The sequence below is a fragment of the Pituophis catenifer genome, unplaced genomic scaffold (assembly GCF_029215685.1).
Source record: "Pituophis catenifer annectens isolate HBS135680 unplaced genomic scaffold, rPitCat1.0.hap2 SCAF_3, whole genome shotgun sequence".
In the NCBI taxonomy this organism is placed as follows: Eukaryota; Metazoa; Chordata; class Lepidosauria; order Squamata; family Colubridae; genus Pituophis; species Pituophis catenifer.
Window position 1 is genome coordinate 66,114,131 of NW_027256883.1, and position 25,440 is coordinate 66,139,570.

The following is a 25,440-nucleotide window of genomic DNA, read 5'->3' on the forward strand; positions in this document are numbered from 1 at the left end:
ATAGCAGGGGGTCCAACCTTGACTTGTAGACTTCAACTCCCAGAATTCCCCAACCACTAAGAATTCCCCAGTCCCAGCTTCTAGCCTGGGTGCCTTAACCACAACACCAAATTGCTTCTCTCTAACCTTACTATTGCCATCAAATTATCTCTGGATCGGTGTACCACAGATCCAGTGCCCTGTTTTACATTACTTCTTCTGGGGCTTGGTGGTTTTTGAGTAAATAATAATATAGGTTGGAAATAATGTAAATGAGGTTTTCTACATTAGTATTCCAAGGAGCCCAAGCATAATTTGCATGTTCATAAATAATCTACATTATAAATGACAAAGAGTCCTGCGGTGCTTCCAGGATTAAGAGCTGTATTATTACTTAAATGTCTACAGACCCGACTCTTGTTTGGCAGGTATAATAATCAAAGCACTGTTTGGTATCATGGGATTGATGCATGGCATTTTTCATCCATTTGGAAATAAAGGGGGGGGGATACCAAAATTGAAGTAATGTAAGATTATATCAGTAAATGCAAAAGCATAATGGTTGTTGATCTGAATCCTGCCATGATTCTAACTGCTTGCGTGCTATACTTACACAAAAAAGCATTATGCATTCCCGAGGGATCTTTAGCCATGTGATCTTTGATTCTCATTATTTTCTCCAAGCTGCTGTTAGAAGTATTGGAAATGGAATTAAAATGATATAATTCTCCCTGTCCCATTTCCATAAGTCTAGCACCAAAAAGTCACCGCAGGAGCCCAAAGAGAACACGACAATTCCAGAGAGAGTGTGTTATGCTCACAAGCCAAGTACAGGATTAAGCAAAGGGAAAGCATGCTACAGTTACAGAGAAAACAGGATAGAAATGGAGCCAAGTCTTTGTTGTTTGTTTGTTTGTTTGTTTGTTTGTTTACATTTTATTAGGTTATAAGATAAGATACAAAATACAAAAGTAAATAGGAAGACAGTGAGGGGAAAGAGGAGAAAAAGAAGTGAGGAAGGGCTGGGAAGAAGAAAAAAAATTGTTGACTTCCGACTCCCTCTGATGCAGTAAAACAAAGCATTAACATCAAAACACAACTTTTTGCTTTTTCATAGTAATATAAACTAGCCATTTCTATAAACGTCTATCAATCTAACTGGTAAAACCCAAAATCAAAGTTTCATTTTTTTTCCACCTCAAGCACAAAGTTCAGAAGCGGTCTCCGTGTGGCAACAAAGGTACTTATATTCTTTTCTTTAATCAAAATGGTCAATTTAGCCATTTCTGCCAACTCCATCAGCTTCTGCAGCTATTCGTCCATGGTGGGAAACAAAATGCCCTTCCATTTAAACAGGATAGAAATGGGAGCCAAGTCTTTGTGATGGAGCTCAAGAAGTCCTGCGTGCATATCCATGAAGTTTGTGTCAAGCATTGGGGAATTCAGGAGATTCAGGCAGTTCAAACGAATATAAAGGTTTATTGCAAGCTTCAGCTCTGTACAAGAATCTGACCAACTAACAGTCAAGGGAAATGAGCGGGAGATAAGAGAGGCACTCAAGGTGGGCTGGACTTAGATTTCATGCAGGCATGCAGGGACTCGTGACTTATGACGCATTTGACCCCCTCCTTTGGGCTCAGCCTGGTCATCTCCTACAGTTTGCTCAGTGACTATGTGGAATCACTATTTCTCAATCTACTGTTAAGTGGGATCCTTGGCTATAGGCATCCTGAAAGTCCCACCCCACCCATGGACCCAGTTTTTCTGACAATTAAAAACAAAAAACAATTCCTCAGAATCTAGTGGACTCACATCTGCTGAGTTAATTTCTTCTTGCAAATATATTTCTCAGATCAGCTCATTTGAATTTGCAATCCCTATTTTGTATTCCAAAATGAAATAATCCATTCCACTATCTAAGCGTTGTACCATGACTTCCTCACCTCATTTTACAACATATGGACACCTAATAGTTTTCATATCATCTTCTTCTTATCATCACCATCACCACAAGTCCCTGGCATTTATCCAAGTGAAGTAGGCATCAGTGAGAAATGCAAATAGATACTTACTGTAACAATGATCTTATATAGAGTAATTTGTTTTAATGTTCACAAAAACAAAGCAATCTGAAATAATTCATCTTGCTAAATGTTTGCTGTTCTTATTCCAGGCATGAGGGTTTGTTTTCTTTTTCTTTTTAGGTAAGATGAGGGCCAGTGAGTAAGGGCTATATGAATAACACTTGATTGGGTAAGGCAAATAGCCGTGTAATTAAACTGTAAACACTGTATGGGGTAATTTTAATGTAGTTTAAGGTCTTGTAAATTACATGGTCATAAAACAGCACTTGGGGTTTTGCTTTGCAAAAATATTGATGTTTGTGTGGATTAATTAGTGTCATTTGCATAGTGAGAGGAGCAAAGAGCCCAATTCTTGATCAAGGTCAAGCCTTGACAGAAATTGCCTACAGAACAGGACACCAAAAATGGCTGGTCAGACCATACATTCCATTTAATTAAAATATTAGGGAAACAAAGGATACTAATAATATGCCTTGTGGATAATATTAACACTTCTGAAAGGGCACATTTTTAAAATGAGTTGTGTCCCAGTATTTCTTTGAAAGTGATATACTTGCTGGTACTATTGAAGAGGTCAACCTGTTTTGAGGAAGTTCCAGTTTATCTCCTCCCTAAGTACATATACCGGTAATTCTTACATTGTATCGAGGTAGATTTCTTTTTGTGCTGATATTTCTAGAATGAAAATTCAAGCCACTGATTTTGGCAACAGGGCGAACTTCTGTGCAATGTAATAAACAAGCTGCAGAAGCCTGAGACTGTTTTGCTATTCAAATCTGGCTATTCTGCATCCAGTTTTTTCCCCAACACACTAATTTGCACCGTGCAAATAATGGGTTTTGTTTTATTTCTGTATAGAGCAGTGACAGATAATGGATGGCCTAGAGTCCACATGCAGCCTTTTGGACCTATTCTTGCAGCCCGCTCCCAGATCACGCTGCTAAATTCAGAGGCCAAACGGTGATCTGATATTAAGATGACATCCAGATGGGTTGTGTTTACAGGAATCCAGTGATGAATGGAGTTTTGACATGAGTTTTTCTTGCATTTCAGGATGCAGGGAATGTAGCAAATGATGTGCCCACAAAATATTCTCTTTCCAATTGTATGCATCCCAGCCTCCCATTTGGGAAAGAGGGAAAACATGGACACCAACCAGCTTCATCAACAAAGTCCATTCCTTTGAACCTCTCAAATCCTGCATTTCTCGTCAGCCAATTCTTTAAACAACAGTTAAAAAAAATAGATACCTCAGGAGCTGTCCAGTCCAGCACTGTCCAATGCCAAACAGGTGATTGATGGCAACACTATCACTGCTCCACTGCCAGCTCATCATATATTGCAAATGGCTGCCCTGCCTAGTCTATGTTTGGATCCCGTTCCAGCCATCAAGCACTTTGACCTGCCAGTCATTCAATAGGCCACAATAGGCCAAGAGGTTGTCTTGCCATTGGCTACAGGAGCCACCACAGAAGTGCTGACTCATAATCCCAAAGAAATCTGAAGAGCCTTCAACATTTTTTCTGGGGACCTCAGCACCTTAACACCTTAACAAACACCTTAACAAACTTAACACCTTAACAAACCAATGCCAATTGACTATTAACAGTTACTCCAATGCCCCACCACTAACAGTTCTGCATCAATACCGTTATCAAAAAAGAAGTTAGTATTCTCAATTGTGTCACCCAGAAAGCCTCTAAGAATGATTTTCAGGGATACAACAAAAAAAAAAATGATCCTTTCCTTCCTTGCTTTCTCACCCATCTTATCCTTCCCCCTCTTAAAAAGAGTTTTAAGGATGCTGCATACAGTACTATATTTGAGCACCTGCAGTTGCATCAAAATGATGAGAAATTTAATTATCTATTAAAGTCAGGCTCAATTACATGGACACTCCAGTTCAGCTTATTAACTTTTATCCAGGTAAGAACAAAATCTTGGCTGAACACAATCCCTTCCTATCCTAGGAGATCTCTGAAAAGAACTGACTTGGCCATTTTCCCTTCGCTTTTGTTATATCTCAAAAAGAGATCTATTCAGGAAAGCAAATAAAGTGCTTTTCAGACACTAATTCTGGTTGTTTGACAAGTACCAGAAATAAAATAAGGTATCTGTCCACAATATTGTCAGTATTAGCGACACGACAACAAATTCAACATTTTGAATACTGGGTTTCCCTGAAAATAAGACAGGATCTTATTTTCTTTTGAACCCCGAAATATGGCCTTGGCCTTATTACTGGGGGTCTTATTATTTTTGAGGTGCAGGAGGCCCCTAAACCTTGGCCTGTGGCAGGAAGACTGGTACCAGAGTGCCGACCAGCTGCTTTGCTGGTGCCACTCAGGACACTGACTCCAGCAATTGTGGCAGCTTTTCTGTTGTTTCCCGTGCAAACAGCACAAGGTGAAGAGGCGAGGCAGGGGGGCGAAAGTGGAGACATGCCCCACACACACCTGCCATCCACGCGGAACAGCCTTGTGGAGGCTGCTCCTGCAAACCCTAGCTCGTGCGCCCCTTCTCTTAATGGCAGCCGCAAAAAGAGCAGCCACAAAAAAACCTCTTGCTAGCCCTAGCCCTGTTGACCTGGGACTGGGGCAAGGGGGACTGGCATTGGAGCTCCGAGCAGTGGCGGTGCGGGCTGTCTGTGCAGCCATGAAGCGGGATCGGTGTGGCCAGTTCTTGCATGCAGCATTGCCGGTGAGGATCGGGTCAGAGCCGCTGCCACCCGAGATCACCAGGCCAGATTCGGTGAGCCAGATGCACTGCTGCCACTCAGGAGAAGAAGAGAGAGAGGAGGTGCTGTGAAAGAGCCCATTTCTCACTTTCTTCTCTTCCTGGGCGGCGGCAGCGCGTTCAGCTCCCTGAATCTGGCTTGCCGATCTCGGCCGATGAGGGGGAATGGCAGGTGGGGAGGGGTGGGGTGGCGGAAAAGCGAGACTCATGGACGGAGATGGGGCTCCCCTTGCTGTGTCTTCTCCCCCCCTCACCGGGCATGGCAGGAGCTGGAAGTCAGGTAAGACATGGCGGAGAAGTAAGATGCCGAGAAGTGATGTGGATTGGGCTTGGGAGAGAGTGACAGGCCCAAAGTCACCCAGTCGGCTTTCATACCTAAGGTGGGACTAGAACTCACAGATTTCTAGCCTAGGGCCTTAACCACTACACCAAACTAGTCCACATTGTTTCCAACAAAATCTTTACGTGTTTAAGGTAATAGTTTTTACAATCTCAACTTTTTCAAATCATCCCCAGTTAGTACTCTTTTAAAAAAATATCTTTTCACTAACTCAAAACAGTACTAAACAGAGCAATTCTGTTATTTCTTATGTCTCTCATACTGTGCAGTTAGAAATACAGTCCAAAGATATTTAAACTTGTGTTTTACAATATAATTATCATGCTGTTAAATCAAGGCATAATTCACTAAACACTTTAGGTTCTGCCAAAATCTAGTTACATTTCTTCCATTCTATTTTCCAAGCATGTTTCTAAGCACAGTTTTCCAAACATAGCTGAAACTGCACCTCAGGAATATTTACAGTTCATGTTTATAGCATTTATAAATTGACATAGTCAAACACCATTCATGGTTTTGCCACCAAAGTTTCATAGTTTATTACAATGGAAGTTTTAGAATCAAAGGTAGGAACATTTTTGCCATATGACACCACTGGTTTTTGCACAGGTTGCTGCTTGTAAAATGGCATTTCGCCCTCAAGAAATCAGTAATGTTTATTAACTATCGCAGCAGAGTGCTTTTTTTTTTTGGTTGCCCTATTAGAGAAGCTCTTTGTTGTAATAAACACCCTCAAAAGAGCTTGCTCTTCAGGCACTTCCTCTGCGCTTTATTTATAATGACCCTTCTAATGAATTCACCGTGTTTATGTTTCCTTAAGAGACTCATCATTCCCTTTTCTCAGTATGTTAAAAAGAGAATTGTATGAAGTAGTCAGAGGCAGCTACCCATCCTCTAAAGGACAAATCATCATCTGAAAGAGTAAAGTTATAGAAAATGGAAGGGCACTGCTCTTCTCTATGAGGGCCTTCTGCTTCTACCTCAGTTATATATGTCATCCATCTACACTCTCTCTCTCTCAATCTACCCACCTACATACCTATCCATTTGTTTATTAATTGGACTGGATTGGATTTATGTGCTACCCATATAAATCATTATGGGTATCTATGCTTTAATGATAAGTAACCAGGAAACTCTATTCAAGAATCTACAAGAAGTTTCTGAAAATATCTTCAACTCAACATAGTTTCAAGTGTCCTTATTCCAGTCATAATATTCCATCTATTACAATAGTCACAGTCTTCCACCAATTATGGCAAAACATGGATTGCTGGTCATATAGTCGATGATTACTATTCTACACTTATATTAAATGAATTGAAGAAATTTTTGAACAAAAACTTCATCTCGGCACCCTCAAGCAAGTTTCCAAGCTAAACAGATGGTGCAGCTAAGAAAGGATGCCCGGAAGCAGATTGTTGGAGAAGACCAGCCAAAAAAATCTAATATCTTCCATGGCTCAACAAGCTATTCTGTGTTTAAGAAGGTGAAGAGCTGCATGAGAAACAACTCAAGACTTTTCTGAACCATTTCAACCAGAACAGAACAGAATAATAGAGTTGGAAGGGACCTTGAAGGTCTTCCAGTCCAACCCCCTGCTGAAGCAGGAGAGTTAAACTTAAAGCACTTTCAGATGCCACTATTCATTTATTCACATAGGAGATTAATTTCCACAGTGATTATCTGACACTACTGGTCAGTATTCAATACACCTGAGCTCAGCTTCTTCCCATAGCAGTCATGAAGCTTAGTAATTAATATGTAGTTTGCTATGGGGAGATGTTGTATGTACACAAAAGGACAAGGTGAAATAGTGTCTGTGTTGCTGTTTTTTTCCTCCTACCCCATCACAAACAACAATGTTTGCAGTAGCACTTATTCTTCCATTAGCTTCATCAAGAGGGTAACAGAATAGATGCTGCATTAAATTCTATTTTCACTGGTAAATCTTATTAGCACTTCCTAGATTTTTGCAATCAATCAATCCTAATTGATCATAGACTAGAAGATAAAACACAAAAGTCACAATTAATTAGGATAAAAAAGAAAAATATATAATTGCTGTAAAATATATAAAGGGGAAATACTACAGCGTACTAGATATTTGCATTAAAATAACAGTACTACATTTCCTGCAACCACAGTACTGCCATAAGTGATTATCTGAATGACAATAAGACATTCATAATTGTGTGCTTCTAAATTTCTGGAAGATGGAAATATGCTAATAGCTTATGCTGTAAAATAGAACTAAAACGTTCTTAATTCCTAAAAAATATTTAGGAGCTTTTCAAAATGTTAGATTAGTAGCAAGAGCAAAACTTTCATCCAATAACCTGGATCTACAGCTCACTTTAATTGAAACTATTTTCCCCCCAGCTCTTCCTTGGAGTTGCTCGCAATATGTCGTACCAGATCAATATAAATGTAAATAAATCTTAAAATTACAACATTGATTTCATAATTGAATCATAATGTTGGAAAGAGACATTTCAATCACTGTCCAATTCCCCGCTCAGTGCATTGATCCACAAACTGCTCACTCCTCCTCCATCATGTGGGTTTTGTTTGTATGTAATTCCTGTTTTCTAAGATATTTGTATCATCTCCAAATCCAAAAAAAAATTCTTTTCTCCTTGCCATTGAAATAATTCATAAAATATTGAAATATGCCAGGTATAAATTTGAATCCCAAACAGCACCTCAATACCTGCCTTCCTCTTGATGACAATCACTGATTAATGTTTTTTGAACATATTTTCTGAACCAACTATGCATCTAGCTGCCCTTAATGAATCTTTGCTATGTAAGTAGTGATGAACGAATTTGCATATTGCATACCACAATATGGTTGGGGGTGAACACTTCTGGAAGACATGGGTTAGAGAAGAGAAATCAAATTCAACACAATCCATTGAAGACAGAAATGGCAATCCAGTATTCTGCCCCCACCCCAAAAACCCAAACGGATATTCACAATCAGGACAATGTTTACATGAACCTGGAAGATCAGCCCTTCAACTCAGAAGATACACAACGAGCCACCGGGAAAATCAAAAAGCAAATGTGAGTAACATTGAAGTTTATAATGTGGCTGGATTAAAACTGGACAGCTAACTGCTAATGTGCCTAGAGGCAAAATAAAAGTTTGGTATTATAAAGATATAGACATATAGACACACACACACACACACACACACACGGAATGTCAGAACTATGAACCAAGGCAACTTTTGTGGAAGCAGAAAAATTGAGAGTGAACATTGACATTCCAGAAATTATTCATCTGCAACCAATTGGCATGGGTCAGTTCATATCATAAGAGCACCAGCTGTACTGTGGGCAAGATGATCATAGAAATGGAATAGTCATTATTATTAACAAAAAAAGTGCTAAAGTCAATGTTGAATTCAACTCCCCAAAATGTCAGCCTGATCTCAATTTGTCCAAAACAAGCATTTCAATATTATGGTGGTTCCAACATTATGCTCCAACCACAGAGTTCTATGCCAACTTCCAAAGCATTGTAGATATAGCATCAGAAAATAAGGACATGTTCCTAATAAGTAATTGGAATGCTAAAGGTGTAAGAAAAGTAGCATCTGGAATAACAGGAGCAGTTGACCTTGATATACAAAGCAGGTGACTAACAGAATTCTGGGGGGAATACCAGCAAGTAACTTTTTCCAACAACCTAAAAATCAGCCCTGCATGAACATCACAGAAAGTAACGTCATCGTCAAATTAACTGTCTACTTTGCAAGGAACTATGAAGGAGTTCTATTCAATAAACTTAAAAAAAAACATCTGGCTCTGAATGTGACAGAGATGATGAACTTTTTGTAAAATTCCAACTAAGATTGAAGAAATCAACCAATACCATTAAGGTACCATCTCAACAAGATGCCTACATGAATACACAGTGAAAGTAAAAATCAAGTTTATTGGGTTAGTTCTGATAAACAGAGCACTGGAAGAGCTCTGGTTTGAAATTCATAATATCATTAAAGATGAAACAATTTAAAAAGTCCACTTTCTATAAAACAAAAAGCCATCTACTGAGATATGGAGCTAGCTGAAGAAAGACAAAAAGCAAAAGACAACACCCTGAGAGGAAAATTAAATGTTGAATTCCAGAGAAGAACAATATGTATCTAAATCTAAATAAGAATTGGGGGGGGATAAAGACAGCAATAAAACGAGAAAAAAAAACTGATGTAAGAAAATTAGAAAAATCAAAGGAACATTTTACTCAGAGACGGGCACAATGGAGAAAAGTACATATAAAGAAAACCGAATGCATGGAGCTACGCACGCACACACATACATACAAAAAAGACCCCAAATCCCTGATATGCATAAAGATACAATCAATGAGCTAGAGCTAGACATTTTGGGAAATGAAGTAAAATGGGTTGTAGAAAATACTGCTAACAATAAGGCTACAGGACTGATAAAATTCCATCTAGCAAGACAATGCTGTTAAAAACTGCCTGCAGTTTGTGTGCAAGGATGAAAGCACAGCAGCAGCCAGATGACTGGAAAAGATCAGTCTATACTGCAATACCAAAAAAAAAAAAAAAAGACACTGGTTAAAAATGCTTAAACTACTGAACAATTGCAATTCAGACTTCAGTAATAAATAGAATGAGAACCACCATGGATGCAAGTCGTTGTCAGAAAAGAGAAGCAGCCAAGATTACACTGCAAACATTCAAAAGGTAAAAGTTTCAGAAAGCCCTATTTTTGCTTTATTGATCATACTGTGACTTTTGATTCTATGAAAACACAAATCTATCACACCATCACATCCACGTAATGAAAAAAATCTGTAGTCTAGGAAGCAACAGTTAAAATGGAATACAAAGTTGCCTTATTGTTTCAAAACTGGCAAAGGGCTATCCCACATACAGTCAGCCTATCTATTTACTTCATATGCGGAATACAGAGGAAAAAAGAAGTTGCAATTAAAATTTCTAGGAGAAATATTAACGGTCCCTAGTATGGGGATGATAGCCTTTGTCATCTGGAGGTGAGGAAGACTCAAGGAATCTGTGCTGGAAATTAAATGTGTGAATGCAAAAGCTTACCAGATACTCCAGATATATATTTTTTAAAAGATTGTGCAAAATGCTGGAGTCTAACCAATGTAAATAGCTGAGGAAGCTATAATAGATTTTATATTCCTGGACTAAGAATCCACAGAGGTGATGATGTAACTATAAAATGCAGGGAGATCTACTATTCTGTAAAAAGACTTTAACAAATCCAAAGAGAATATCAAAGTGGAGAGACATCACCCTGACAAAAAAGGAACATGTTGTCAAGGCCATGAATTTCCTACTTTAACAAATGGCTGTGAAAGCTCAACCAAAAAAAGAGCTAACAAAGAAGAATCAATGTCTTTGTTTGAAATGAAACATTGGAGAAAATTGCTGAAAATACCTTGGACTACAAGAAAGATGAATCATTTAATACTAAATGAAGTAAAGCCAGACAGCTCACTGAAAGCACTAACGGTAAAACCTAAGTATTTTAGATGCACAACGCAGAAGCAAGAATCTTCAGAGAAGATCTGATGTTTGCAAAAATTGAAGGCAAACCAAAAAAAAGAAAAGAAAGAAAAGGTAGTGAAAGACAAAGTAGTTAGATGCTTTCACTGATTTCACAAACATGGGCTTATAAGAACTCAAAGAAGCAGCTATGGATACACAATCCTGGTGAACTATTGTCCATCAGGAGATGCAGTGATGCAGAGGCTTAATGACACTGGATGTGCTGAACAATTGCCAGCACTCTAGAGGTTCAAATCCAGCTCCACAGGACACGGTGAGCCCCCAGCTCTTGTTCCTAGCTCTTGCCCACCTAGCAGTTTGAAAGCATCACTTGTGAGCTGATGGATAGGTATCGACATTTCGGTGGTGGGAAACTGCTGACTGCGCAGGGAGCCAGAACCAGCGTTGGATCTGCCCAGATGCAATCAGTGGAGGAGCAGTGGAGAAAAGTGCTGGATGAACTGACTTCCTCTGATAACGCTGCAGGCCAGCCAGTGTGAAGCTCTCTTGTGGTGCACCGATGCAACAAACGGACTAGCGACTATCAGCTGCCAGGACTTCTACTGTGTGCATAACACTGGTGTCTCTCTGGCCTTGTATACCATACGCTAAATAAATAAATAAATCATCCACCAGATAAGACAGACATCAAAACAGCTGAACAGCAAGGATCCACCTGACTGTCAGATCATGTTTGGAAGAATTTGTTTCATGATGTCTGTAGTGGTTTACCATGTTCAAAGGACATTTTTGACTTTTTTCTTAGCTAAACAAGTGATTCGGGTGCTTCCTTGGATCTCTATCTAAAATCGATTAGAAATGTGCAAACCTAATGACCTATACAGATTTTCCAACAAGAATAACCATATAAAGGGAAATCAGATTATATGCTTGTATTTTTTATTTGCACTTCACTGCGCAATTGATTATTCATTTTGACTATTATTTCCCCTCAATGCAGTCTTTCAGATTGAAATCCATGAATATGTTCTGATCTAGAGCAGGGGTCTCCAACCTTGGCAACTTTAAGACATGTGGACCTCAACTCCCAGAGTTCCTCAGCCAGCAAAGGTTGGAGACCCCTGATCTAGAGGATTGTAGGCAAACATATTGGCTTTGAAGCAGTCAGCAAAATATATGAAAAGCTGAGCCCAACTGCTTTCCTCTGTAAAATGTTAGATAGCGGCAGCAACATTTGAAGAAAATATTAAAAGAATTCCAAGCTCAGGGGATATGGTCAGTACCCTGCTCAATAATGTCTAAAGTATACATTATAAAGTATATTCAAGTATATCCTCTCCTTAAAAAGATAGTCCTAGAATCATGCAATTTTCTCCCACAAACAAATCCTGATGTGGAAACATTTAATGTTTATATTAAAGGCTAAAATTCAAAGTTTCAAACTAAAGATGCCATTTTCCTAATGTGGAATTTCTTGACATATGTTATGGTCAATTTTGACTTTTCCTTTCCTTTTTGGGTTTTCTACCGTGTTTCCCCGAAAATAAGACCCTGTCTTATATTTTTTTTGAACCAGCTGTGCATGCGATTAAATATTTTTGGGCAGGGCTTATTTTCAGGGGAGGGCTTATTATCAGGGGAGGGCTTATTTTCGGGGAAACATGGTAATAACATCCAGAAGTAAAAATGACAAAAAGTCTATATTAAAATGATCATTCAAAAGTATTAGTCTTGATTGAGAAGCTCCCCAAATTTCAATTTGTTGTGTCCTCAAGATATCCAAGCCAATGATGGCTGCCCATTAAGTGGAACCTTTAAAGCTTCCATAGAAAAGTTTGTTTTCTCTGCTTAGGATAAGATTCAGAAGAACCAATATGCATTGATAAATGCAGAATTATGCAACTCCATGGTATAGCACTGATTGTAGTGTGTATCTCTAGATGCAATTGCACTTATGATCTGGATTTCTCATTCTGTTTTCAATAAGGCATCGTCTGCCTGTTATGGATGACAAATGTACTGTATTACTGTATGCTGTGTTTTGGATCAGGCAAGAGTTGACAGCTACAAATACAATGTCAGTAGGGGTGCTGTAGTTGTTGAGACTCTTTCCAGAAGAAGATTGGGAGATTAAACCATTCTAACTGGTTAACACCTGGGAAAAGGTAGCAGTGGCTATGTCTGAAGGGCCATCTCTTCCAGAGAAGAGAGGGTGCTAATTGAGTTACTATGACAAAGACCTGAAAACCCTATTCCTTCTCAAAAAGGAGGCATTTAGTGCCAAGAATGCCTCACAAAGGAAGCTGTGCTCTTTTGTCCTATTTCTTCCATTATTTCCATAGCCCAAGTTTTCTCTTGATTTACTACTCCTTGCACATTATGCCCAGTGGAAAAAGGAACTGGAGGATGGTGTCAGCATGGAGGAGGTCATTATGGTCATTTTCCCATTTGTGATTTATAACATTTTCTAGAGCTCTCCAACCATCATTGTGCCCCCCCCAAAAAAAAACTTTGACTATTGGCTGGGTGATACTATAAAAATGCTATAAGTCACTAATAGGGAAATGGCCTAAACTTCAGATCTAACACAGCTAGCTGGTACAGTGATTTGATTTGTATACACATCAGGTTTTCCCTAATTGTCTTATTTTACAGAATGTATGCCTGGAGCTTGCCCAGTACTATACTAGGTTTTTCAGCTGTATGACAGTATGATAAATACTGTGAATGCAACAGATGTGTAGATGATTTAAAATCAGCACATGTGATTTTATTAAATGGCATTTCTTTTGTCATGTGCGCTGTTGTTGACTTTTAAATGTGGGGAAGGAAAATTAGATACTGCGCCCAGATGCAAGCTGTTTATCACAGAATATCACTTTCTCATTCTTTCCTACTGTTAAAACCACAGAACAGTTTACATGTTTCATTACTGTTTCATAATCTATTCAAAAGAGTCACTGTATTTCAATCTGTACCTTATACAGATCATTTTGGGGTACTTATCTTCTTAATATTATCCTGTCTGCTTAGGATGAATTTTCACTTCTATGTTCCTCTCCTTGGTTTGCAGAACTAACAAGCGTTTACTTCTTGAACATTTTTTTTTAAATGGTTCAGAACTAAATTTATAGAAAACTGGAACTCAAGAGAAATAATATGCCAAGTTTCTTTGGTTGGATGATTTTACATTTATTTCTTCCTTGGCATAAGTTTGGGTAGTACACAATTAGATCAGCAAAGCTTGCACAAGGAACTCCGCATGCCTAATCTTTGCACATGTTTTTACCTGAACTGCAGAAGTGTGAAAGACATGTACCAATCTTTTTACAAGCATGCCTCTTGCATTTTCAATTTAAAGATTGTCCTGCATTATAACTACCGCAGTATTTCCCAAGCATTCTGGATGTCTATGGAGATTCTCAGTCATCCAGGTCATAGTTGTCTCAAAGGTGTTTTTTTCAAGAGGCAACTGGACTTTCTTGTTTTTCTTTGAAGGTGTTTTGCTTCTCATCCAAGAAGCTTCTTCAGCTCTGACTAGATGGTGGGGAATGGAAGCTGTCTGCAAGGAGTATAAATCCTTCCGTTCTCCAATATCCAGTTAGAACTGAATAAGTTTCTTGGATGAGAAGCAAAACATCTTCAAAGAAAAACAAGAAAGTCCAATTGTCTCTTGAAAAAGCACCTTTGGAAGAAGCATTCTGGAATTCTGGAACAAGAAACAAAACTATTTTAAAATTCTGAGAGCTCATTATAACATTATAACAGTATGTATATGCTGGGCTATGAGAGGAAACAGTATGGGAGAAACTGAACCAAGAGCAGCAATATCAGTCACTGCTGATGTAGCAACCAACCTCTCAGGATAAGGTAGAATTTCATAGCATGCAACATTCGCAAGAACAAAAGACCTTGAGTTATGCTACTTTTACCTAAGTGGATTATTCCTGCAAACAGAAAAGACAGATGGAAGGAAGGTAAAATATGGCCTAGTCTCTAAATAAAGGCTGCATCATCTGGAGGCAAAATTTGCACAATTAACTGTTGGTGTTGCATATTAAAAGGTCCATCTGGACATAGCCAAAAATGAACAAGCACATGTTTAATATTCCACAGAGATGATACCAACTTCTTTTTAAATAAAACAACAACAATAACCACTTTTTGCAAATCACATTGATGAATTATTGACAGATTATATACTTAGAACAAAAAAAGGACCCCGGAAGCAATTTAGTAAAGGAATGTAATGTGAAACAGTCAAGGAGGAAGATGAAGAAAGAACGAGGAGCAAAGACAGAAGAAGAATGGAACAATAAAAGAGAAACATTGTTGTTGAGGGTAGAAAATCAGTTTGCCAGCAAAAAGAAATGTGCTACTTAATAAGGTTAATAATAGATAATGTTGCCTAAAGATGATTTGTTATCACCGACAACCATTACATTAAAATGTTAATGGCCTGAAGCAAAAGCAAATTGTTTCCTTAATCTGCCAGAAGAACAATTTTCTCAGGAATTATATACACATCAGAATGCTTTGGGATCTAAAATAACCATAATAAACAGAACTGAAATTTGGTCCACACGCCAAGTGCCATGTTAACACGATTAAAAATGGGATGCATTTCATCTTTTTTTAAAGGATGCTGTATTTGTCATAAAAACAAACAGGCAAACAAAACCCAACATAGCCATCAATTTCTATACTGATATTTGTTTTTTTTTAAAAAAAAAAACCTGCAAAAACTAACAAAAACCTGTGATTCTGCCTTCCAAGTGGCCTGCTCTTTTTCCAGTTAAAAGGAAACAGTGTGGTATTCCCGCTGCTCCATATATCAAACAAAATAAATAAGTGAAGGCTATAACTTTACAAATGTATTGTTGTTTTTAACCATTTGGTCATGTCCAACTCTTGGTGGACTTTATAGGTAAATTAGGGATTCGTCAGAAGAAAAGATGAAGATTGTACGCAGTCTGGCTAGAAAATGACAAGTAGAGGCAAACAAAGGGGATCTGAAAGAAACTCTGTCTATGGGAGTCTTCTAAGTTAAAAAAGAAAAATAAAAAATAGGAGAAATACACAGATAGGACACCATTTGGGTCCTGTGAGAAATGAAAGTAAGCAAAGAAATGTTTTGGGGAGAAAATCTAAAAGGCAGAAAACCTGAAAAATCCTTACATTGCAGATGTTAAGGTATCCAAACTTTTGTAAAGATTGTTGGTCTGAAAAAAAGAAAAAATATGCCTTATTCTGAAATAAGTAATATTATAGGATTAGTACGATCTGATAGGTGTATATACCTATTCATTTAGGGCTTTTCTCTTATTCTCTTATTTAAACAACAGAAAAGTAACTAGATACTAGTTACTAGTAACTCGTAACTAGATGTTTCCGTTCATTTGGAATTAGCTTTTTTGTTCAGGTGCCCCTTTAAAAATGGGAATTTGCAGGTCTTCGCTGTGTTACCTCCCTCCCTGCCAAGCTGGATTCCAGAGACAAGGTCAGCGTTGAGGACTCCTTTGTATTAAATGAGCAAGGAAACATATATGCATTGCAGATTCTCTGCCCTTGAGATCTGTTGTCTAAAACAATCTGTTCAAAAGTGATAGGGTTGAAGTCCAGGCTAGACAACATGCATATGGCAAAGGATTTGTAATATTCAAAGTATCATCAACTGTGCCCTCCTGGGTCAACAGACAAAGTGTATTGATATATCACAGTCTCCTCAAAAAGAGGCAAGACTATTTATCAAGGTATTCCGCAGCAAAAACAGAAATGACATTGTTTCACTGAAAACCTTATTTCAGCACTGTTGGCAGTAGCCATTTTTGTAAAGTGTAAGCTTAAGTAGTTCTCTCAAGATGGTGAAGAATGTGCTTCGCTGCTCCTGCGTTGCCCATTACTAGTCCGAAATGTTTTATTTATATGATGAATAGAGTCATTAGAATACGTGAGTGTTCAGTAATGTTAGGACACGTCTTTAAACTTAATATTTTGGTGCAGTAATAGTCTCACCAGCACTCTGTCATAGCACGTGCGCTTTTAATTATAGCCTCCATCATTTCATCAACGGATATGTGGTAAGAGTGCTTCACCGAGTGAATGTTCAGCATGAAATGCTCTTGACAGAACGACAAGTTTCAGAACAGTTTATCGGCGCAGCTTCCACAATGTAGAGATATTGGGGTTACAATTTTAGAAGTTCTATCACAACAGAACGCTAAGTTAGGAAAAAACATCTGTTAGTTTTGTCTCATCTGGATTCCAGCTGACCCATCATTTTCCCCAGCTTGGTGATGTCTGCCTGCTTTACATCAAAACTATTAACAACCCCAGTTTTTGCAGCTGCTGAAAGTTGTAGTCGAAAGAAGCGAGGGCAACAAACAGGCAAGAATACAACACAACACTGTATAAATACTTGAGACTATAACATCATCCGATGTATATGGTTGCTTCATATATCCATGAGAATCAAGGGTGGGTTCTAAATTTTTTTACTACTGGTTCTGTGGGTGTGGCTTATTTTGTGGGTGTGGTTTGATGGTCATGTGACAAGCAATTCTTTAGGATTTAGCCAGTGGTGGGATTCAATTTTTTTAACAACCGGTTCTGTGGGTGTGGCTTAGTTGGGGGTGTGGCTAGCTGGTCATGTGACTGGGTGGGCGTGGCTAGCTGGTCCTGTGACTGGGTGGGTGTGGCTATCTGCATAGGGACTACTCAGAGGGCTGAAAAAAGTCATTTCTGACTGGTCCTCGTACTTTTGACCGGTCCTCGCACTTATGACCATCCTCACATTTATGCCCATTGCGGCATTCTTAACAACCATGTCACTTATTTCTCTTCATCATAGTGACAAGCTAGAGCAAAAACGTAAAATGTGAGGACAGTCGTAAGTTCGAGGACTGGTCAAAAGTGCGAGGACCAGTCAAAAATAACTTTTTCAGCCCTCTGAGTAGTCCATATGCACAAAAGGACTACCCAGAGGGCTGAAAAAATTGATTTCTGACAGGTTCTCGCACTTTTGACCGGTCTTCGCACTTATGACTGGTCATCATTTATGCCCATTGTAGCATTCTTAACAACCGTGTCGCTGATTTCACAACTGCTTCTCTTCACCATGGTGACAAGATAGGGCAAAAACATAAAATGTTAGGACAGTCGTAAGTTCGAGGACTGGTCAAAAGTGCGAGGACCAGTCAAAATAACTTTTTCAGCCCTCTGAGTAGTCCATATGCATAAAAGGATACAGCAATAGAGTGGGATGAAGGAAGGGAAATTAGAGTAGGAGTGAGGGTAAGAGAGGGAGGAAGAGAGGAGGAGAAGGAGAAAGGAAGAGGAAGTAGGGAGGAGAAGAAGGGGGGGAAGAGAAAGTAAGAAGGAAAGAAAAGAGAGGGGTGCTAGGTTTGAGGAGAACGATTGCTGTACAATAAAAAAGATGAAAGGGAAGAAAGCCAACCCCAAACAAATATAAAGATATTAAGATAAAGGGTTCGGCCGAACCCCCTAGAACCGGCAGAATCCCTCCACTGGATTTAGCAGAGGTACTGGTCTACCAGGCTTTTAACTGCTTGCAAAGCCGTACCGGTCTACCCATTTGTTTTTGGAGGGCATTGGTCTACCACCACACTGCCTTTTACCGCTGATCAGCTGTAGGGCGGCCCTTTCAAGCACCGCGGCAAGAGTTTAAACAGTTTTTTGCCACTCTGCCACCACCAAGAGCATCGGAAACCGCTTTCAGGCAGCTTAGCCTCAGTTGCCAATCTACCACTACCGAGCGGTTTACAAGGAGCGGATCGGTTCTAGCCGATCAGTTGGGAGGCTTCTTGGCTTCTCAATTTAAAGCTAAGGTGTCTTGCTTTTTTTTCCTCTTCTTTGTCAAGTGAGCCCTGATTTTTTCCTTCTAGCCTATTAGCTGGGACTCGGGAGGCAGCAAATAGATTGGGGGCAGGGCCAGGCAGAGGTGGTATTTACCAGTTCCCTGAACTACTCAAAATTTCCACTACCGGTTCGCAAGAACCGTGGAGAACCGGTAGCAACCCACCACTGATGAGAATAGAACATATAAGGGAGACTATTCTTAAGTCATTCCCACTAAAAATTATGATCACAACCCATTGAATCAGCACAATGTTAAATCCTCAGTGAGCAACATAAAGAAAAGATGGAATAAATTATTATTCAGCAGTACCAGTAGAATCTTCCTTTTAAAAAAAGAGAGAAAGAAAATATATAAATTCAATGAAAAAAAATGAATTAAAAGTTCTCTGGGTATGATGCAAAGTACAAGCCAATGGTTATTGCTGCTGTTGGAAGAGAACACAGACTTGCCTTTCCTAGTAGGTGGCACATAATCAATCAATCAATCTGGAACATCATTCCCTCCGAGATTAGAATGGCCCCCACTCTAATTCTCTTCTGGAAGGCGCTGAAAACCTGGTTTTGCCAGCAGGCCTGGGAAACCCAGAATGGGATAGAGCCCATTAAATGGCTCATGTGATCTGCTGTCAACGGGATGGGAGGTGGGGGGTGGGGAGTGATTTTGTTATGATTTTATTACTATATTAATTTATTTGATTTGTAATTAGTTTTATTGTTTTTAAATGTGGTTTTAATATTCTGTAAGCTGCCTTGAGTCGCTATGGGTGAATAGGCGGCAATATAAATTTAATAATAGATAAATAAATAAATAAAACTTGGAAATATTGTCCATTGTATAATTTAAAATTCAATTTTCTTAAAAATTCTTTCTGTTAAAATCAAAGGACATACCATTAAATAAAACTCCTATATGACGATAACATTTCTAACCTACTATAAGTTGAAATATCGTTACCACCCTAGATCAACCCATTGTCTCTTCAATAAAAGTTATGAGTGTAGTCTGTAACACTGTTCAATTTGGCTAATATTTTAACTTCCCAGTCAAGGCCTGAGGAAAGTGTCACCCAAGTCACCCAGCAGGGTTGAATGCCTGAAGACTAGAACCTTGTATCTCCACTTCTACTCCAGGGGTCAGCAACCTGCGGCTCTTTGGGCCCTGTGCTATGGCTCCCTGTCAGGTGATCCCACCACTGGCTGGCCCCGCCCCTTGCCCTCCCCTCCCAGTCACTCCTCGCTTGGCCTGAGAAGGTAACGGCAATGGCGGGTGATGGAGAAGCGGCCAGGGCAGAGACAGAGAGATACAGAGAGAGGGGGAGAGAAAAAGACATAGAGAGATACAGAGAGGGAGGGAGGGAGGGAGGGAGGGGAGAGAGAGAGATGTCAAAAGGATTTTGTGGTTCCCGGTGGTTTTTAACAATTGGTTCTCTGCCTTAATGACCGGCTGGGTAGGCGTGGCTAGGGGGATCATGTGACTGGTGGAAGTGAGTGACATTGAGTTGGCCATGCCCACCCAGGTTTTGTGGCTCCTAGTGTTTTCTTTTCTGTGGGAAATGGGTCCAAATGGCTCCTTGAGTGTTTAAGGTTGCAGACCCGTGTTCTAGTCCAACAACTTCACTACTACTCTCCTATGCGTGTAAGCGTGCACATGTACACACAAAACAAAATACAATCCTAAATTTTCTTTTCCTGGGGAACCTAACAAATATTTAGCTTATTGTTTGTGTGAAAGAGAATCTAATTGGAACTAAGAAATCAAAATTGACTATTCTACATGCCATGCCTGAAAAGTTCTGGAAGAACATCATGCAAAAAGTACTTATGTTTGAGAGGGCTTTTAATGAGGCTCTGAACTTTTCTCTCAGTTAATTATTCATTCACAAAAGTTTCCTGCTTCACATTATTCCAAGTAAATTCTCAAAGGTTTCTTTCTTTCCTCTATCCCATCTACTTTTCACACCACCAGTATTCTGTAGTAGTGTGCTTACATTTAAAAAAAAGCAAAAAACTTCACAACCCACAACTTCCCCTGTTGTACATTTGAAGCTTGCTGGTGCCATCAAGCAAACACAAATCAACAACATGCGCATTCTGTTGAAATGTTTAGCTAAATGGAACCAAAACAGTCACAGTTCACTATTTCATAAATACATTAATTAGAAGTATCTCCAAATAGCATGTGATTTTTGAATTATTAACATAAAATACTGCATTATAAATGACTGCAAATTGCATTCCTAGTGCTCTCCATGCTTAATTTATTATGCTGTAGGAAAATTTGCAAATTACTTTGCTGTTTTATATTTAATGGATAGTTTTATATGTATATTTTTTCATTAAAATAAAATTAAATCCCATTGTACACATCAGAGGCTTTCCACTCACACTTTGTCAGAAATTTGTCACTTTGCCTGTCCCTACACTGGTGTAATGAAACAAGGAAGATGAACTTTAAATTGCCGCAGTTGCTAACCACAAATCCCTTCTGTACTTTGTGCCTGTGCTCACTAATTCCTTTTCTGTCATGCTTAAGGATGTCAGAAAAGCTCTCCTAAAGATTGGACTAAACTACTTATTAGATCAGTGTTCCCATCCCTTGATGCCCAATGTGTGAAGTTGGTCCCCAAATTTTCAGGAATGACCCTTTCACTTGGGGAATTCCAAGTGACAAAGCCCATCTATGCTGGAAAACACTGCATTAGGTTGTCTCCAACTACTCAGTGTAAAACAGGGGTGAAATCCAGCAGGTTCTGACAGGATCTGGAGAACCGGTAGCGGAAATTTTGAGCAGTTCGGAGAACTGGTAGCGGAAATTTTGAGTAGTTCAGAGAACCAGAAAATACCACCTCTGGCTGACCCCAGAGTGGGGCGGGAATGGAGATTTTGCAATATCCTTCCCCCAGGAGTGGGGTGGGAATGGGGATTTTGCAGTATCCTTCTCCTGGAGTGGGGTGGGAATGGAGATTTTGCAGTATCTTTCCCCTGGAGTGGGGTGGGAATGGAGATTTTGCAGTATCCTTCCCCTGCCACGCCCACCAAGACACACCCACAGAACTGATAGTAAAAAAAATTGGATTTCACCACTGGTCTAAAATCAAATATATTTCCACTACTTCATCTAGAACAGTATTTCTGAACCTTGGTCAATTTAAGATGTGTGGACTTCAACTCCCAGAATTCTGGGAATTGAAATCCACACATCTTAAAAGTTAAAAGTTGTCAAGGTTGAGAAACACTGAATTAAATACTTATCGGGTGGCCTTCTTATTGGAGGCTGAGGTCATAATCTCACAATGGAGCTGCTTCCTTGGGGCAGTCCATTGCTGACACTATTCAAAGGCAGATCAAGACAGTTTGGCCAGAAAGAGAGATATTTTTTCATAGGAAAGTGGAAGAAATGTCATGTGGTGGCAGAGTCTTCAGACATTTGGCAATCTGCTGTGCTCTGATTGGTCCCCTCCAGAATTATTCCTCCTATCCAGCTGTGGAACTTCAGGCTTTTGTGGACATTTGTCCTATGGCTACAGAGAGTGTGGATTTCTCTTATGGATAACTACCTCTTTTTTCTTTTTTGTTCTGTTTTCATAAGAACAAAATATTTCATGAAGATCAGATGTAGATCGACCATAAGGTTGATATGCCCAGTGATAACTTCTAGCATGGATACACTGATCAGAGGTAAAGTTGACAATCATTTGGAGGAGTTCTTCCTGGTCATTTAGGTTGCTGCCCAACCTACTCCTCTGCAAGTTTAGCCTTGCTTGTTGGTCATCAAGAAAGATAGAAAAGATTACTATATTTTTTTCCCCACTCTCCTTTTCCATCCTGCTTCCTCTTCTCTCTTCCTATTAATCTCTACTTCCTAGTTCCTCCAGTCTTCAGCTTTATCCCAGCCCATGTGTGGGTGGAGATGCTCAACCTCACAGTTGAAGACCATGAAAAGATCATGAAAAGTGGAAGCAACCACTTTAACATGGATGTGTGCCCGGGGTGGGTTCTACTCACCTTTACTACCGGTTCACAATGGGTCCGCACGTGCGCTCTTCTGCGCATGCACAGAAGCGTTCTGATGACATCGGGGTTGGTGGGCGGAGCCTCCTGCCAGTTTTACTACCGGTTTTATAGGACCAGTCCGAACCGGGGGCAACCCACCACTGATGTGTGCCTCAACAGGGCTGTGAGGCAGCAGAGTTGCCTGCCAGGATTCTGCTTTAGAAAGGCTGCACATTCTGGTTACTTCAGTTCTACTTGTTCTAATTTGTAGAGGAAATTGTCTTTCCTGAGTAGATAGAGATGAGTTTTAATGACTGGGAGTGAGGCAACAAACTCACAAATTGAAGAGCAACAAGTCTCAGGACCAGATGGCATTCATCTGAGAGTTTCTCTGAAGGAACATGTGAATGAAATTGCTAAATGCTACCAACAATAGTCAGCCTTTCATTTAAATCCCATCACATTTTTGGATGATGCTCAAAAAACACTCTATAAATTGCTATTAAACTATATTTTTTTAACAGAATGGAAAATATTTTTTTTAAATAGGGGAATAATTACATTTACCATATTTAATTGTCTGTTCAAATACTCCAGGCGGTCTACTTTAGGACTGTTTTCAATTATCCGGGCATCAACTTTTAAGTACCAGGTAAAGACTTATTTCTCCAGATCATTCAAATGCATGTTTGAACAATCTAATTTTCTCTGGCCCTAACAACTTGTGATTTCACAGTCATTTAGGGTTTAGGACTTTTTGGCTTCTACCTTGGTCCCGCCTGCTTCTCTGCCAAGGTTCCGCCTCTGGGTATTCACTGCTAGCTTTTCTCCTCGGCTGACATGCCCCTATTCGTTCACCCTGGCCAATGGGCCATGGCCCCTCCATTCCACACACTTTAGTTAGGCCCATTTGATGACATACTCTTCATCCTTGGCTTTTAGCTACCTGGGACAGTTAGTGCTTGAGGGGGGAGGCTCCCTCTGCTGTTTTATACTCAATGCCAAAGCTAGCTTATGTGTTCTACAGAGATCCTTAAGAGGAGCATTGTGTAAGGTTCAAAACATTTAAGAATAATTGGCAGTTCTTTGAGTTCCCATGACAGTATACATGATCCTAAATAAAGCTAGTAAGTACATCTATATACTATCTATTTTATGAACATATTCAAAATATATGGAAAAAGCTAAACATTACAATATAACAAGTTATATACAGCATACAGTATTTTGGTAAAACAAACGTTTACTTCATCACTAATTTCTTACATTGCCTGTTAATTAGCATGATTAAAGTTGGTAAAGCTCTGTACCTCTTCCTAGTAGTTGTTTTAAAATATGAAAATGTTATTTGAATCTGAATATATTTACACTTGATATATTTTAATACTCCACATGCTGATTGTAATACCATAACAATGCACTAAAATAGTATTTCTCATCCTTAGCCATTTTAAGATGTGTGGCTGGCTAAGAAATTCTGAGAGTCAAAATTCAAATTGCACTAAATTCAACTAATTTGACCATGTTAGCAGTCCATTTCTTAAAACCATAAAACTTCTCCTCTGGAAATGACTCTGGAAATCCTATTATTCAGCCCCTAATAATATAACAGTGTGTCTTTATGTGAATTATTTACATTTTAATTTGTATAAGGACAATTGATTAGAAAGTAGAAAGCAGCTGTAAAGTCTGATGGGAGGTCTGGCAGAAGAGGTATGCTACAGGTCCTATCTATGAAAGAGTCTCAAGTGGTGGGACCTAGGAAATGGGCCTTTTCTACTGTGGTATTTGCCCTGTAGAACATCAACCCCCTGAATGAGATTGGCCTCATCCTAGACATCCTTCCAGAGGTTCCTTAAAACATGGCTAACCATGATTTGGGGACATTTATGACCACTGAAGCATCCATTCTCTACTTCCAGGCTACCATATTGCATTTCAGGCAATGTCCCAAAGCACCCAGCTTCATTTCAGAAAGTTTGCAAAGAATTTAGGGTTACCAGGTGTAGAATGCAGCAATAACAACGAAGAATTATAGTCTTATGTTCTCTGGTTGTTATCTACTTATCATCCAGATTTTTGCAACCCTTACAGGCTTTAGAGAACTTATACGATAGATAATCATAATAAACCTAGAGGCCTACTGTTTCCTTAATAATAGTGATGGGGTCTTGGAAATAGATGTGTATAGTTGTGTTTGGGTGTGGCACGTATAGTTCACCTGTTTTATTGGCAGTCCAGCCCTAGGCTTTGCTCTCCAAAGGACACACTCCACACCTATCCATCTACATGACAGGTGTCTTTATGTTATCTTAGCAACACATGAAAGTCCATTATCTGAGAAATCTCATGCGTCAAATTCCAAGCCAGCATCAAAAGAAAAAAAAACCTAAACTTACAGGTTTTCTATAAACCAATATATAGTGTTTGGGAGTGCTGTAGCTAGGCCTAGCTAGAGAATTACCTTTGAAACTTATTCGTTTGATAAACATGACACTCCACTATTGTTCAATTTCAGTGTGATGAGTCATTCTTCTATCTCCTTGGCCCAGCAAGAGCCATTAGCAGTTACATAGCTTCAGTCTAATATTGTCCATAAATCAAGCTAATCTTGGTCTGTGAAGGTAGCAGATGAGGTCCAACCTTCGGCTGTAAAAAATACTCCTTATTTTAAGAGGTTATTGCAAAACCAACTTAATGTTTTCCTAACCTGGGCTTAATTAAAACAGAAAAGGCCAGCGTGGGTTTCTTGTTGTTTCTTTCCTTTGTGGCAGAGCTGACACCTGAATCAGTGAATGGTATCATTACAGAAGGAGAAAGATTTATTTTCTTGCTTGCCATTTGACTGAGTCCTCAGGGCTCAACAGTCACAGCAAAGCCAGTGATTTATTTTTTTTTCTCCTTGCTGCTA